Source organism: Nilaparvata lugens, chromosome 3 (genome assembly GCF_014356525.2).
Source record: "Nilaparvata lugens isolate BPH chromosome 3, ASM1435652v1, whole genome shotgun sequence".
Taxonomy (NCBI): domain Eukaryota; kingdom Metazoa; phylum Arthropoda; class Insecta; order Hemiptera; family Delphacidae; genus Nilaparvata; species Nilaparvata lugens.
The window spans coordinates 35,492,758-35,510,262 of record NC_052506.1 but is presented as its reverse complement, the minus strand read 5'-3'; the positions used below and the strand labels follow the sequence as shown (position 1 = coordinate 35,510,262).

General features: G+C 32.4%; 1 protein-coding gene across 1 annotated transcript in view; it reads left to right on the top strand.

Annotated features, from left to right (window-relative positions):
- The first annotated feature begins 4,958 nt into the window (after nt 1-4,958).
- LOC120350411 overlaps nt 4,959-17,505 on the top strand; it is a 33,570-nt gene continuing 21,023 nt past the window's right edge. Inside the window, exon 1 of the mRNA XM_039423634.1 lies at nt 4,959-5,072. The gene's annotated coding sequence lies outside the window, so the exon portion shown is untranslated. The remainder of the gene's footprint in view (nt 5,073-17,505) is intronic.

The window sequence follows — 17,505 nt, the reverse complement described above, 5'->3', positions numbered from 1 at the left end:
GATAGAATCACAGAATACAATAATTAATTATAGAAGTTTTCTCTGATAGAATGAAGAAAAAAACTGGCGGCTGAGAATTCTTTGTCTACTTTTGAACAGTCACTGTCAAAAGTAAAAATAAAATATTCTGGAAAACAGACATCGCAAAGCTAGAGAGAGATAGTGCTACCTGTTTTGTTGTATGATAGAAAAGAACAGTATTGTCAATCCCACACTGCCATTATAACGTGGACCTCACTATAGTCACGTCATGTCAAAGACCTTAAAGAGATATCTTTAGATATCCTAACCTTAAAGAGATACTCTTAAGGTGCGTACAGACTGTCGCTCTGCTCTGCAACTGAACGTCACTCCAGCAGAGCGATTGATGATCGACCGGTGAGCAAGAGTGGTTCGACCGGGGAACGCGAGAAGATCCAACATCTTCCGTAACGTTCATGATGGGTGCGTGGGCGGTCCAACTGTGGTTCGATGGTGGTACGAAGGCGGTACAAGGGAGGAGCGTGCTTGGTGCTGGTTGAAAGCACAAATATGTGTACGCAGCTTTAGGCCCAATTTCACCAAAGTTTCTGAAACCGCCGGTTTCGAAACTGTGGTTCCTGGCTGAACAGAAGTTTTGAATGCTGATGGATTTCACCAGCACAAACTGACCAAAGATTCCGAAACCGTCGTTTTGGGGTATCGTGAAGGCAGTGAACCCGCTTGACGTCATTTTCATAACCTAAAAACCTCGTTGTGCTCTCGTAGTAGCTTCTCTTTGTCTCAGAAACAGAGTAACGGCCAGCAACAGTCACAGTTATAAGATAGGTTAGGATTTTGCTTTGAAATTATTGCAATATGCTAGAAAGGGCTAGGGTCCAGGTAGAATTATGCTTTTTGATATTTCAAAGGTGGAAAGATAGGTTAGGATTTTGCTTTGAAATTGCAATATGCTAGAAGGGGCTAGGGTGCAGTTAGAGTTATGTTTTTTGATGTTTCAAATGTAAAAGGATAGGTTAGGGGATTAGGATTTTGCTTTGAACCACATGTTTGTGAACATGTTCATGAAATAAACCACATGTTTATGTTTTGTTCTAAAGATGACGAATAAATCTAAAGTATTAAATGTGAAAGGGTTAGAGGTTAGGTTTTATTCAGGTTATATTTAATAATGTTTTATTAGGATAGGTTAGGTTTTTGCTTTAAAATTGCAATATGCTAGAAAGGGCTAGGGTCCAGGTAGAATTATGCTTTTTGATATTTCAAAGGTGGAAAGATAGGTTAGGATTTTGCTTTGAACCACATGTTTGTGAACATGTTCATGAAATAAACCACATGTTTATGTTTTGTTCTAAAGATGACGAATAAATCTAAAGTATTAAATGTGAAAGGGTTAGAGGTTAGGTTTTATTCAGGTTATATTTAATAATGTTCCATAAGGTTAGGTTAGGTTTTTGCTTTAAAATTGCAATATGCTAGAAAGGGCTAGGGTCCAGGTAGAATTATGCTTTTTGATATTTCAAAGGTGGAAAGATAGGTTAGGATTTTGCTTTGAAATTGCAATATGCTAGAAAGGGCTAGGGTCCAGGTAGAATTATGCTTTTTGATATTTCAAAGGTGGAAAGATAGGTTAGGATTTTGCTTTGAACCACATGTTTGTGAACATGTTCATGAAATAAACCACATGTTTATGTTTTGTTCTAAAGATGACGAATAAATCTAAAGTATTAAATGTGAAAGGGTTAGAGGTTAGGTTTTATTCAGGTTATATTTAATAATGTTCCATAAGGTTAGGTTAGGTTTTTGCTTTAAAATTGCAATATGCTAGAAGGGGCTAGGGTCTAGGTAGAGTTATGTTTTTTGATGTTTCAAAAGTAAAAGGATAGGTTAGGGGATTAGGATTTTGCTTTGAACCACATGTTTGTGAACATGTTCATGAAATAAACCACATGTTTATGTTTTGTTCTAAAGATGACGAATAAATCTAAAGTATTAAATGTGAAAGGGTTAGAGGTTAGGTTTTATTCAGGTTATATTTAATAATGTGTTATTAGGATAGGTTGGGGTTTTGCTTTGAAATTATTGCAATATGCTAGAAGGGGCTAGGGTCTAGGTAGAGTTATGTTTTTTGATGTTTCAAAAGTAAAAGGATAGGTTAGGGGATTAGGATTTTGCTTTGAAATTGCAATATGCTAGAAGGGGCTAGGGTGCAGTTAGAGTTATGTTTTTTGATGTTTCAAATGTAAAAGGATAGGTTAGGGGATTAGGATTTTGCTTTGAAATTGCAATATGCTAGAAGGGGCTAGGGTCTAGGTAGAGTTATGTTTTTTGATGTTTCAAATGTAAAAGGATAGGTTAGGGGATTAGGATTTTGCTTTGAAATTGCAATATGCTAGAAAGGGCTAGGGTCCAGGTAGAATTATGCTTTTTGATATTTCAAAGGTGGAAAGATAGGTTAGGATTTTGCTTTGAAATTGCAATATGCTAGAAAGGGCTAGGGTCCAGGTAGAATTATGCTTTTTGATATTTCAAAGGTGGAAAGATAGGTTAGGATTTTGCTTTGAAATCTAAATAATCAAATGTGAAGGGGTTAGGGGTTAGTGGTTAGGATTTTTGGATTATATTTAATAATGTTCCATAAGGTTAGGTTAGGTTTTTGCTTTAAAATTGCAATATGCTAGAAAGGGCTAGGGTCCAGGTAGAATTATGCTTTTTGATATTTCAAAGGTGGAAAGATAGGTTAGGATTTTGCTTTGAAATTGCAATATGCTAGAAGGGGCTAGGGTGCAGTTAGAGTTATGTTTTTTGATGTTTCAAATGTAAAAGGATAGGTTAGGGGATTAGGATTTTGCTTTGAAATTGCAATATGCTAGAAAGGGCTAGGGTCCAGGTAGAATTATGCTTTTTGATATTTCAAAGGTGGAAAGATAGGTTAGGATTTTGCTTTGAACCACATGTTTGTGAACATGTTCATGAAATAAACCACATGTTTATGTTTTGTTCTAAAGATGACGAATAAATCTAAAGTATTAAATGTGAAAGGGTTAGAGGTTAGGTTTTATTCAGGTTATATTTAATAATGTGTTATTAGGATAGGTTGGGGTTTTGCTTTGAAATTATTGCAATATGCTAGAAAGGGCTAGGGTCCAGGTAGAATTATGCTTTTTGATATTTCAAAGGTGGAAAGATAGGTTAGGATTTTGCTTTGAAATTGCAATATGCTAGAAGGGGCTAGGGTGCAGTTAGAGTTATGTTTTTTGATGTTTCAAATGTAAAAGGATAGGTTAGGGGATTAGGATTTTGCTTTGAAATTGCAATATGCTAGAAAGGGCTAGGGTCCAGGTAGAATTATGCTTTTTGATATTTCAAAGGTGGAAAGATAGGTTAGGATTTTGCTTTGAACCACATGTTTGTGAACATGTTCATGAAATAAACCACATGTTTATGTTTTGTTCTAAAGATGACGAATAAATCTAAAGTATTAAATGTGAAAGGGTTAGAGGTTAGGTTTTATTCAGGTTATATTTAATAATGTGTTATTAGGATAGGTTGGGGTTTTGCTTTGAAATTATTGCAATATGCTAGAAAGGGCTAGGGTCCAGGTAGAATTATGCTTTTTGATATTTCAAAGGTGGAAAGATAGGTTAGGATTTTGCTTTGAAATTGCAATATGCTAGAAGGGGCTAGGGTGCAGTTAGAGTTATGTTTTTTGATGTTTCAAAAGTAAAAGGATAGGTTAGGGGATTAGGATTTTGCTTTGAAATTGCAATATGCTAGAAAGGGCTAGGGTCCAGGTAGAATTATGCTTTTTGATATTTCAAAGGTGGAAAGATAGGTTAGGATTTTGCTTTGAACCACATGTTTGTGAACATGTTCATGAAATAAACCACATGTTTATGTTTTGTTCTAAAGATGACGAATAAATCTAAAGTATTAAATGTGAAAGGGTTAGAGGTTAGGTTTTATTCAGGTTATATTTAATAATGTTTTATTAGGATAGGTTAGGTTTTGCTTTAAAATTGCAATATGCTAGAAGGGGCTAGGGTCTAGGTAGAGTTATGTTTTTTGATGTTTCAAAAGTAAAAGGATAGGTTAGGGGATTAGGATTTTGCTTTGAACCACATGTTTGTGAACATGTTCATGAAATAAACCACATGTTTATGTTTTGTTCTAAAGATGACGAATAAATCTAAAGTATTAAATGTGAAAGGGTTAGAGGTTAGGTTTTATTCAGGTTATATTTAATAATGTGTTATTAGGATAGGTTGGGGTTTTGCTTTGAAATTATTGCAATATGCTAGAAGGGGCTAGGGTGCAGTTAGAGTTATGTTTTTTGATGTTTCAAATGTAAAAGGATAGGTTAGGGGATTAGGATTTTGCTTTGAAATCTAAATAATCAAATGTGAAGGGGTTAGGGGTTAGTGGTTAGGATTTTTGGATTATATTTAATAATGTTCCATAAGGTTAGGTTAGGTTTTTGCTTTAAAATTGCAATATGCTAGAAAGGGCTAGGGTCCAGGTAGAATTATGCTTTTTGATATTTCAAAGGTGGAAAGATAGGTTAGGATTTTGCTTTGAAATTGCAATATGCTGGAAAGGATTAGAGGTTTTTCAAATAGTTATGTTTATTGATGTGATGTTTTAAATGTAAAAGGGGAGGTTGAGGGTTCGGTTTTTGTTTTAAAATATGCTGACTTAGTTATAGTGTTTTTTTAACATCAGTTGAATAACAACTGTTATATTTTAATAATTATATTTTTTAAAAGTACTCTTTCTTTTATCAAATAAAATGATTATATATTGAATTTAATGATAAATCATCATTGTATAACAATATCTTCATCAAATAGAATGACGATTGGCTCCAGTTACAGTGCTCGGTAACCATCATCACAAAGAACGTTACATTCAAAGATCTGACTGAATGGAACGTGAAAAACCCGTTGCTAACGCATGCGCGATACCGTGCTGTCTGAGACAGAGAGTGGTTTGTGTGCTCTCGTAGTTTGTTGTTCTAACATGTTAAGAATACGAATAAGAATCTTCATTATTAAAGACATTGTTAACAATGCATTTACAAACGTCAATAATAGGTAGGTACTAGATAATACATAATAGTACTAGTCTGGAAATATTTGGTCCAGTCAATCACATAAAATTCTTGTATGCTATATAAAATTTAGGCTTTCAGTAGTTTTCAATTTTCTTCTAAAGAATGCAAGATGCAATGATTTGATTCCTAGTAGTAAAGAATAATTCCTAGAAGTATTGTTAAGTTTGACAGATGTATACACAAGATTTTTTTGCGAAGTAGTGATCCTGAGCTGTTAAACTCTGATATTATTCCTATTTCTGGTTTCACAGATATTGTGTATCCCATCCATGAAAGTCACTATTCAAATTAAAAAATATTAAGATTACTACTATGTACTATAGTGTGGTCCATGTTATAATGGCAGTGGATGAAGATAGAAGAATAGCGATGCTGATTTTCTGCATTAATTATATTTCTACACAGTCAAAAACATAATTGTCATCGTTGTGGACCTAGAAAAGGATAGTACCACCGGCTTTGTCGAATGATAGACAAGGATAGCAAAACCAAAGTTGATCAAATACTGTCATTATAACGTGGACCTCACTATAGTTCAAAAATGAAGGCAGTCATTCTATTCTATTTTACATGACTAACAATGAATAAGACATCGAAAGAATAGACTATTCATATTCCTAAATTTGTAAGGGAAGAGTCCTCATATCAATATTACAAATCAATCCTGTACTTCGACATTTTAAATAGATTGGAGGAATTAATCAAGAATTTTGACGGTATTAGTTGGATCAATCCAATATATTTTTCCATTTTTATTTGTTACTTTGAACATCATGATAAAAAGCACTCCTTTCAATTAGGAAGCTATGCAAATTTGCATATTTATTACCAAAACACAGAAAACTTTGTATTTGAGAGAAATAAACATGCATTAATACATTAATGTTTACAATAATTTATTGACTTTAACCTTCTCAGCAAGTAGAGACCCTTTGCTAGTCGTCTACTAATGAACTCTGCATGTGGCTGCCAATTAAGTTTTGAATGAAGAACAATACCTAAAAATTCTAAAGGTTCAGTCCCTACTTCATTACAGTAATTAAATTTCTATTGTAAGTGGACATAATATCAGAGTTCTGGTCTTGCATTATGGCCTTGAATACTTTGGATATCACAGGTACAATAATTAATGGTCAGAAGTTTTTTATCGCCTTTTGTATGTACAAGTAATACCTTAATGTTTTTCAATACACTTGGAAAAATGCCCTTGCAAACCAAACAGTCATACATATACGTATAAGTTGCCTTTTTCTTGTTTCTATAGTTCTTCCAGTGTTGTAAATTAGCTAAAGGTATTATTTGTAATCGAAAATTTATTCGTTTTTATCTGTTAATTAGTTTTAATTGGGTCATTTATTATATAATAGGTAGTTTAATAAGAAACTCATGAAGAAAACGTTGAGTAAATATTTATATATATATGAGCAGTTCTGATTGATCTAATAGAAAAACATTTCAATATTATTGAATATAAGAAGACTTATTACATTAAATAAATTATTGAAACAGTTGGATTGGTTAAAAATAGGAAGCGAATTCAACAATTTTAATAAACACTACTGCCTAATGAATTAACTAACAAATTGATGACTAAATCGAAACAATATCAAAATAATCAACTGACTATTGAACAACATTTGAAATGACAATACATGAGTGTGTGACCTAACATTCAGCTCTTTAGGACTGCAGTAGGCTACACGAAAACGCGAAAGTAGTGCAATATAAAACAGTTTATGTTTATAGGTTATAATCGCCCGTTCTCGAAGACTGACTGACCAAACTTGGCCGGTAAGTTTGAACTGGAGTTTTCGGAGTCACGTGACCCTAAATGAGTGTGGTGAAATTCGATTCTGTCGTTTACGGCCAAACAGCAGATTTCATTTCGTTAAACTGTTGGTTTGGTGTTTGGTGAAATCGGGCCTTAAAGAGTCATCTTTAAGGTCTTTGTGTCATGTGACTGCGCCATCTTGTTACAGATTACAATCCCGGTCTTTTGATTGGCTTGCGGAAGGGAATGAGATCAATTGATCCGGATCAGTAAAATGATCCGCACTTCCCATCAATACTATTACAATGCAGAACTTTCAAAAAAGATGGCGGATTTTTGTGCCAGGGTACTATAGTAAGGTCCACGTTATAATGGTAGTGGAGAAAGATAGAAGGCAACGTTGCCAAACCTCTGTCTTGTCAATGCCTTCTATAGACGGTAGCTAATACAAGTTTATTGATGTAATATTAACATTAACGTTCATTATCGTTTAAAATAATCAATTATATTTTATCAAGCAAGAAATTATAAATTTACATAAATGTATGACTGAATTTGAAAAATCTTGAATAAACATATTTTTAATGAGAATTCAGGTTATGATGACATTTCAAATGTAAACAAACACAAATCGGACAATTTTTTTTCACTGCTTGAAATCTACCAATTTCACTCAGATGGTGCCACCATCACTCGCCTCTCCAATTTGCATTTACTATAGTTGATGGAGTATATTTTGCCAGTCTGATGCCTGTAATCAAAATTGCGAGGAGCTTAGTTGTTGAGGAGAGAGGTTGGTGGCGACCCTATCAATCCACCAGCTAAACATGAGCAGCAGAGTCATCAGTAGTCAGAAGCAGCAGCAATAGCGGGACCGCGGAATCAGTAATATCTGGAATTCAAAATGTCCATGTTAATGTCCTATACTTGAAAAATGTTGCTGAGTGAAACTCAGCATTATATTTGTCAGCCTCCGGAATTGGAAATATCTGGAGCTCGAAATATGTTGCTAGGCGGAATTGGGAATATCTAAAACTTATTATTTGTTTAAATTATTTGTTTGTCAGATCCCGGAATTGGAAATATCTGGAACTCAAAATACGTGCGCCAGAGTGGGAATAAACCACAAAGTAGGAGAACATTACTCTTACTTCTTCTCTGTGGAATAAATGTAATTTTATGATGGAGAAATGGTTCAAGGTTCACTTATTTTCTAGGATAATATAGCTGACTTAATCTATCGCTCATTATATATTTTTGGACAGAAATTCAACTTGAAACAGTAAAAACTTGATCCATCTTTTGAGACTTGCTTTTCAATATCAAAATTTGAGAATAGAATACTTTTGGGCCAAGTCTGTTGTTCTTTCCCAATCATATTAATATGATTTGTATTAACTATTGGTGCTAATGGTGCCAGTTGATGACCAGTACTCAGTATGTTATAGTGAGGTCCATGTTTTAGTGGCAGTGTTGACTAGCAATGGTATTGCTATCCTTGTCTATAATTCAACAAAGCAAATGGCACTATCTCTTTCTCGCTTTTCTTTGTTGCCAGATTGTTTTTTAATGATGTAGAATTGATTATTAATTAACAAACATCTTAACAGTGAAAATTCATAATAAATTGATTGAAAAATATAATTTCTTGCTCAATAAAATATAATTGATGAACTATGCCTGGTTTTGGAAAGCCAATTTTCTGACTCTAGCTGTTTAAAGTCTACAGTGAGGTCCACATTATAATGGCAGTGTTTGATTAGCAATGGTATTGCTATCCTTGTCTATTACTGTGCTACCAATTTTGTCCAATAAGGTTTGATAGTTTTTTCACCTATCAGCGCACCCAAGGCAAGTCATTGGTTATAATTATACGAACATCTTGAGAAATCATGAATGGATTTAATGCCTATGAATAAGAAGTCCAGTCTAGAGCAAATCAAATTATAATTTTAAAATTATTCGAAAAAATTCAGTTTACGTCAGAACAAATGAACACACACAGGCCCGATTTTACCAAACACCAAACCAACAGTTTAACAAAATAAAAACTGCTGTTTGGCCATAACCGACAGAATCGAATTTCACCACACATGTTTAGGGTCACGTGACTTCGAAAACTCCAGTTCAAACTGACCGGCCAAGTTTGGTTGGTCAGCCTTCGAAAATGGGCGATTATAACTTAAAAAATGTTTTAGATTGCACTACCTACTGTCGCGTTTCTGTGTACTGCAATCATAGAGAACTGAATGTTAAGGTCACACACTAATGTATTGTCATTTTAAATGTTGTTAAATACTCAGTTGATTATTTTGATATTTTTTCGAATTAGTTATAAGTTAGTTAGCTAATTCATTAGGCAGTAAGTAGTTTATTAAAATATTGTTGAATTCGCTTCCTATTTTCAACCACTCCAACTCTTTTAACTTATTTGAATAATATGTCTTCTTACATTCAATAATATTAAAAAAAATTCTATTAGATCAATCAGAACTGTTCACATATATGCAGAGGCTCCCTCTAGTCCCTCTAAACGTTTTTCCACTTAACATTTTCTCCATGAGTTTCTTATTAAGCTACCTATTATATATACCCAATTAAAACTAATTAACAGAAAAAAACGAATAATTTTATAACTAATAATTTTTATAACGAATAATACCTATAACTAATTTACAACACTGGAGAAACTATGTGAAGTTTTGAGTTACCTACCTTTTTAATGACTGTTTGGTTTGCAAGGGCATTTTTCCAAGTGTATTGAAAAACATTAAGGTAATACTTGTACATAAAAATGTGTTAAAAAAACTTGAAGAATTTCAGACCATTTTCAATTGTACCTGTGCTATCCAAAGTATTCAAGGCCATAATGCTAGACCAGATATCGAATCATTTTGAAAGCTTTGGTATTTTTACAGAAAAACAATTTGGCTTCAGGCTATGTAGAAATACTAGTAATGCAGTTACAAGTCTAGTAAATATAGTTGTTGATTATTTGGATAAGGATATTTCTGTTAGCTTCAGGCTTCAGCTCATATGACATGTCTAAAGCTTTCAATACTGTTAAGCATAACATAGGCTACTTGGTAACAACCTTTGGTATTATGGCTGCAATTCTGAATCAATCAATCTAGTTATGTAATATTTAAAGGACCGCAACCAGTTTGTTTACAAAGATGGTCAGTTCTCTATAAGGGCAGAAAGGTTAGGTATAGGGTCTCTTAAGGCTCCATACTTGGAACAATACTCTTTAATAGCCTATATTTAATGACATAATTTTGTAATATAGAAGGTACCATACTCATAAAGTAGGAATTCTTTTTGCTGATGATTTGAATCTCAAAGTTAGTTGTAAATCCAAAAATTTACAAAATTACAAAATTTTCTAGTTGATCTCTACTCCTTAATGGTTTGTGTGCTAGTAATAATCTCTCATTGAACCTAGAAAAAAAATCTGATATGTTCACTTATAATAGAAATTTAATTAATGAAGTAGGTACTGAACCTTTAGAATTTTTAGGTACTTCTTGATTCAAAACTTGATTGGCAACCACATGCAGAGTTCATTAGTAGAAGACTAGCAAAGGATATCTACTTGCTGAGAAGGTTAAAGTCAATTGTAGACATTAATGTATTATTGAATGTGTATTTCTCTCAAATACAAAGTTTTTTGTGCTATGGTAATAAATACACAAATTTGCATGCAAATGAGTGTTTTTTATCATGATGCTCAAAGTAACAAATAAAAATGGAAAAATATATTGGATTGATCCAACTAATACCGTCAAAATTCTTGATTAATATTCCTCAATCTATTAAAAATCTCAAAGTACACGAATTCTTTGTAATATTGATATGGATGAGGACTCTTTTCTTACAAATTTGGGAATATGAATAGGCCTGGCCTAGTCTATTCTTTGTACTGTAATCTGGGGTGAAATGGATCAGGTGGGGTGAAGTGGATCACATGTTGTGTTCCACCATTTCTGTCATCTGCTATGTCATAGATAGCTTGATATGTAAAAACAAAAAAATGTTCATTATTCATAGTGATATAGCCTATTTGAATTCTAAAAAAAAATCGTGAAAAAATATATTCAAAAAATATATATTTGAAGACATTAATATTATCAGAAAACAAAAGAGGTAAAAACAAACAGCTGGTTATGCCAATCGGTAAGATTTTCAATCTCTTTGTAACCTGCAATCGACTCTCTGAATAGATCTCGATAGTTTCCCCCTATTGATACATCGATACTTGATTATCAAAATGAATAGTGTCGATCTAAAGCTAAAAGCGTCACCCGCCGGGGTGTAGTGGATCAGTTTCCCAATATCGATTATTGCTCATGTCAAGTCGATATTGTATTCTAGAATTCGTCAACATCAACATAACCTATTAGAGTCAGTATCAGTTCAGTAAATGTGTTTTCACCACACTTGGATGTAATGAGCTGGTTCACGTGCGTCATATGGAGGCCAAAAGTGATTGTTTTCCTACCAGGCCGTTAAAACTTTATGGCCCTAGGGCTGTAAAATGACCTTGAATAACAGCTGATCGTGTCCGATCTCACAAAAATCATAGAGAGATAATCTCATAACGACTGTAATAATCTATATAATTATGTATCGTGAATCGCAGTATTATGTCTATAATATATTTTATAAATTACTGTTTCATAATTTGATATTTATTATTGTGTTTTTGATATCAAACAATAGAATACGATAATATCTCCATAGCCTCAACAATATAATGTTTGCTGCATTATCCATTGTCAGAAAGGTACATATTGCAAGTATTTAAAAGTGAAGAATCGAATTTGAAATCAAAGTACAATAATTGTATCAATATTTAAAAGTGAGGTAGAGTAATAATTGTTTCTTTTTTATTATCGAATTCCACTTCTTAATGCAATACAATCAACAATAATAATAAGAAAATACAGCAGAGATCTGAAGTTTAAGGTAAGCCTACTGGTGAAACTCAGCCTTGACTGGAAAATTCCTAGTAATTTTTCTGTAATTCATTATTAAAACTTTTAGATAATTTTTCTTCAATATTAAACCATATAGAGAAAACATTAGGCCCACTCAAGATTGAATCTTTGAATGTTTTCTCTATGATTTAACTATTTTCAGAGCAATATTTTGTTGTGAAAATGCTGGCAAACTGGCTTCAAATTTGCCGCTATACACTAGATTATAGTAGCCTACATACGTTACCTGACTTAATTCAGAGTGAAAATTTTATTGTGGGACAGATAATAATATTAATTTTAATAATATAAGTCATGAGCCAAAGTCTGTTGTACGGTACACTTTTTAGGAATGAAGTAAACTTTTTTAGAAGTCTAGTTCACAGTACCTACAGTATTACGTGTATGCTAAGTGTTATCAGTCAGGTCCCTTTGCTCAACAATATGCAATGGCTGAGAGCATAAAGGCATAATACATCAGAACTCAAAGCTCAGTGAATAACAAACATGATCTAGGTTCGAATCTCAGTCAATGACATATTTTTTGTTGATGAATTTCGACTTTTATTAGCTATTTTTTTATATTAGTTACCGTAATTTAAATTTCAATCAATTTTTTAGATATATTTTGAGACAAGACTGTGAAATATGCAATTATATTAATTTTTTCATCACATTATTTCAAAATAGTAATGAAAATTCTATTCATCCATCTATCCATGAGATATTGCACCGGGCACAAAGCACGAGCTATAAAAATTCAAACAATTATTCGAAAAAATATTAATAGTATAAAAATATGGCCACTATTGTAAATTATTAATTAGTAATATTGAAATTAATTGACAGTAAAAGTTGTCATAACCAAGATTCAAACTATCAAAATAGGCTGTTTGAATTTTATTTATTTTTCAATTTCTTTTATATTGGGAAGTTTTTTTTGGTGTGGCGAAAAATAGCGTTCGCAACATGGGCAAAAATGTTTTTCCGGCTCTCAAACGCTTCAAGTTCTCAACTTCGTCTCGAACTTGAAAACCGCGATCTCGAGCCGGAAAACGTACATTTTCGACCCTAGGTGCGAAATATACTATTGTATGTGAGTTGGAATTGTTTACAGTTTTCATGAAGTGACTTAAAATGCCACGAAAATACGTAAAAAAAATTGGACTTGAAGGCAAACAAAATAAATTATAAGTTGAATGACTGTGATTTTAAAAAAAAATCCAAAAAGACGCAATGTTTTATTTCTATTTGTATGTTTTATTGATATGTTAAATTAATTTTCTGCTATTTTAGCTAGTTCAATTCTTATTTATCCATGCAGTAAATATTTATAATTAAATACATTGTTAACAATGCATTTATAAACGTCAATAATAGGCACTAGATAATACATAGTAGTATTAGCCTACAAATAGTTTTTATGTAGTCAATCACATAAAATTCTTGTATGCTATAAAAACTTCCAGCACAGTTTTCAATTTTCTTCTGAAGAATGCAAGAGGCAATGATTTGATATTCCTAGTAGTAAAGAATTGTAATGTTTGACAGATGTATACACACGATTTTTTCGAAGTAGTGAGCCTGAGCTGTTGAACTCTGATATTATTTCTATTTCTGGGTTCACATCCATGAGTCATGTTATGTTTGAAGGGACGGATTCAAGGATCCAAAGGTTCAAGAAACCCCACACGTCAACTGGAGCTTACTGTGTGTCCCATCCATGAAAGACACTATTTAAATAAATAAAATATTCAGATTACTACTATGTACTAGGTCAAAAATAAAGGGAGTCATTCTATTCTATTTTACAGAACTAACTCTGAATAAAGCCGCGTTTACACCAAAGTTATTAACAAAGTGTTAATATCTTAATCATTATTAACAAACACATATGATCATCACGTGTATGATAAGTTATGTTCAATATAATAGAATCTATAAGGAATAAGTTATTAACATTTTGTTAATAACTTTGGTGTAAACGCGGCTTAAGACATAGGTACAAAAAATAGACTAGGCCTATTCATATTCCCGAATTTGTAAGAAAAGAGTCCTCATCCATATCAATATTACAAAGAATTCGTGTACTTTGAGATTTTTAATAGATTGAGGAATATTAATCAAGAATTTTGACGGTATTAGTTGGATCAATCCAATATATTTTTCCATTTTTATTTGTTACTTTGAGCATCATGATAAAAAACACTCATTTGCATGCAAATTTGTGTATTTATTACCATAGCACAAAAAACTTTGTATTTGAGAGAAATACACATTCAATAATACATTAATGTCTACAATTGACTTTAACCTTCTCAGCAAGTAGATATCCTTTGCTAGTCTTCTACTAATGAACTCTGCATATGGTTGCCAATTAAGTTTTGAATCAAGAAGTACCTAAAAATTCTAAAGGTTCAGTCCCTACTTCATTAATTAAATTTCTATTATAAGTGAACATAATATCAGATTTTTTTTCTAGGTTCAATGAGAGATTATTACTAGCACACAAACCATTAAGGAGTAGAGATCAACTAGAAAATTTTGTAAATTTGTTATTTTGTAATTTTGTAAATTTTTGGATTTACAACTAACTTTGAGATTCAAATCATCAGCAAAAAGAATTCCTACTTTATGAGTATGGTACCTTCTATATTACAAAATTATGTCATTAAATATAGGCTAATAAAGAGTATTGTTCTAAGAATGGAGCCTTAAGAGACCCTATACCTAACCTTTCTGCCCTTATAGAGAACTGACCATCTTTGTAAACAAACTGGTTGCGGTCCTTTAAATATTACATAACCAGATTGATTGATTCAGAATTGCAGCCATAATACCAAAGGTTGTTACCAAGTAGCCTATGTTATGCTTAACAGTATTGAAAGCTATAGACATGTCATATGAGCTGAAGCCTGAAGCTAACAGAAATATCCTTATCCAAATAATCAACAACTATATTTACTAGACTTGTAACTGCATTACTAGTATTTCTACATAGCCTGAAGCCAAATTGTTTTTCTGTAAAAATACCAAAGCTTTCTAAATGATTTGATATCTGGTCTAGCATTATGGCCTTGAATACTTTGGATAGCACAGGTACAATTGAAAATGGTCTGAAATTCTTCAAGTTTTTTTAACGCATTTTTATGTACAAGTATTACCTTAATGCTTTTCAATACACTTGGAAAAATGCCCTTGCAAACCAAACAGTCATTAAAAAGGTAGGTAACTCAAAACTTCACATAGTTTCTCCAGTGTTGTAAATTAGTTATAGGTATTATTCGTTATAAAAATTATTAGTTATAAAAATTATTCGTTTTTTCTGTTAATTAGTTTTAATTGGGTATATATAATAGGTAGCTTAATAAGAAACTCATGGAGAAAATGTTAAGTGGAAAAACGTTTAGAGGGACTAGAGGGAGCCTCTGCATATATATGTGAACAGTTCTGATTGATCTAATAGATTTTTTTTTAATATTATTGAATGTAAGAATACATATTATTCAAATAAGTTAAAAGAGTTGGAGTGGTTGAAAATAGGAAGCGAATTCAACAATATTTTAATAAACTACTTACTGCCTAATGAAAATTAGCTAACTAAGGCCCGATTTCACCAAACACCAAACCAACAGTTTAACAAAATGAAATCTGCTGTTTGGCCGTAAACGACAGAATCGAATTTCACCACACTCGTTTAGGGTCACGTGACTCCGAAAACTCCAGTTCAAACTTACCGGCCAAGTTTGGTCGGTTAGCCTTCGAAAACGGGCGATTATAACCTATAAACAGTTTTATATCGCACTACTTTCGCGTTTTCGTGTAGCCTACTGTAATAGTAAAGAGCTGAATGTTAGGTCACACACACTCATGTATTGACATTTCAAATGTTGTTCAATAGTCAGTTGATTATTTTGATATTGTTGGATTTAGTTATAAGTTTGTTAGTTAATTCATTAGGCAGTAGTTTATTAAAATTGTTGAAATCGCTTCCTATTTTTAACCAATCCAACAGTTTCAATAATTTATTTAAAGTAATAAGTCTTCTTACATTCAATAATATTAAAATGTTTTTCTATTAGATCAATCAGAACTGTTCATATATATATATGCAGAGGCTCCCCAATCGTTTTCCCACTCAACGTTTTCTCCATGAGTTTCTTATTAAACTACCTAATATATATAAATGACCCAATTAAAACTAATTAACAGATAAAAACGAATAAATTTTCGATTACAAATAATACCTATAGCTAATTTACAACACCGGAAAACTATAGAAACAAGAAAAAGGCAACTTATACGTATATGTATGACTGTTTGGTTTGCAAGGGCATTTTTCCAAGTGTATTGAAAAACATTAAGGTATTACTTGTACATAAAAAAGGCGATAAAAAAACTTCTGACCATCAATTATTGTACCTGTGATATCCAAAGTATTCAAGGCCATAATGCAAGACCAGATATCAAGTCATTTTGAAAGCTTTGGTATGTTTACTGAAAAACAATTTGGCTTCAGGCCATGTAATGAAGTTACAAGACTAGTAAATAGTGTTGTTGATTATTTGGATAAGGATCTTTCTGTTAGCTTTAGGTCATATGCTGGTATGTCTTACGATACGGTACTGGCATAACATACTTGGTAGCAAACTTTCTTATTATGGCTGCAATTCTGAATGAATCGATCTCGTTATGTCATATTTAAAAGACCGCAACCAGATTGTTTACAGAGATTGTCAGTTCTCTAAGGGCAGGAAGGATCGGTATAGGGTCACTCAACGCTCCATACTTGGAACTTGGAACAATACTCATTAATAGCCTATATTTTAATGACATAATTTGTAACATAGAAGGTACTCATAAAGCAGGATTACATTTTGCTGATGATTTTAATCTCAAAGTTAGTTGTAAATCCAAAAGAGGAGTACAAAATTTTCTAGATGATAGCTCTGTACTCCTTAATGATTCATGTGAATAATGAAATCTCTCATTGAACCTAGAAAAAACTCTAATATTATGTCCACTTACAATAGATATTCAATCACCTATTCAGAAATAGGAATAATATCAGAGCTCAAAAGCTCAGGATCACTACTTTGCAAAAAAATCTTGTGTATACATCTGTCTTTAAGTATACATCACTTGTGTATACTTGACAATTCTTTACTACTAGGAATCAAATCATTGTCTCTTGCATTCTTCAGAAGAAAATTGAAAACTACTGAAAGCCTAAATTTTATATAGCATACAAGAATTTTATGTGATTGACTAGACCAAATATTTGCAGACTAGTACTATTATGTATTATCTAGTACCTATTATTGACGTTTGTAAATGCATTGTTAACAATGTCTTTAATAATGAAGATTCTTATTCGTATTGAATGTTAGAACAACAATCTACGAGAGCACAACGAGGTTTTTAGGTTATAAAAATGACGTCAAGTGGGTTCACTGCCTTCACAATACAGTAGCCTCTCTCTTATCCGGACTCATCGGGACTGAGGCCAGTCCGGATAACGTTTTTTCCGGTTAAACCGACGTTCCCTAAAAGTCGTTAAATTGGTACGCATATTTTGTAGTTTATAAGCCAATAATGACTTTTACGTAAAAATAATAAAACTAGACTAGCTTTATTATGATATCTGTGAACACAAAACACAA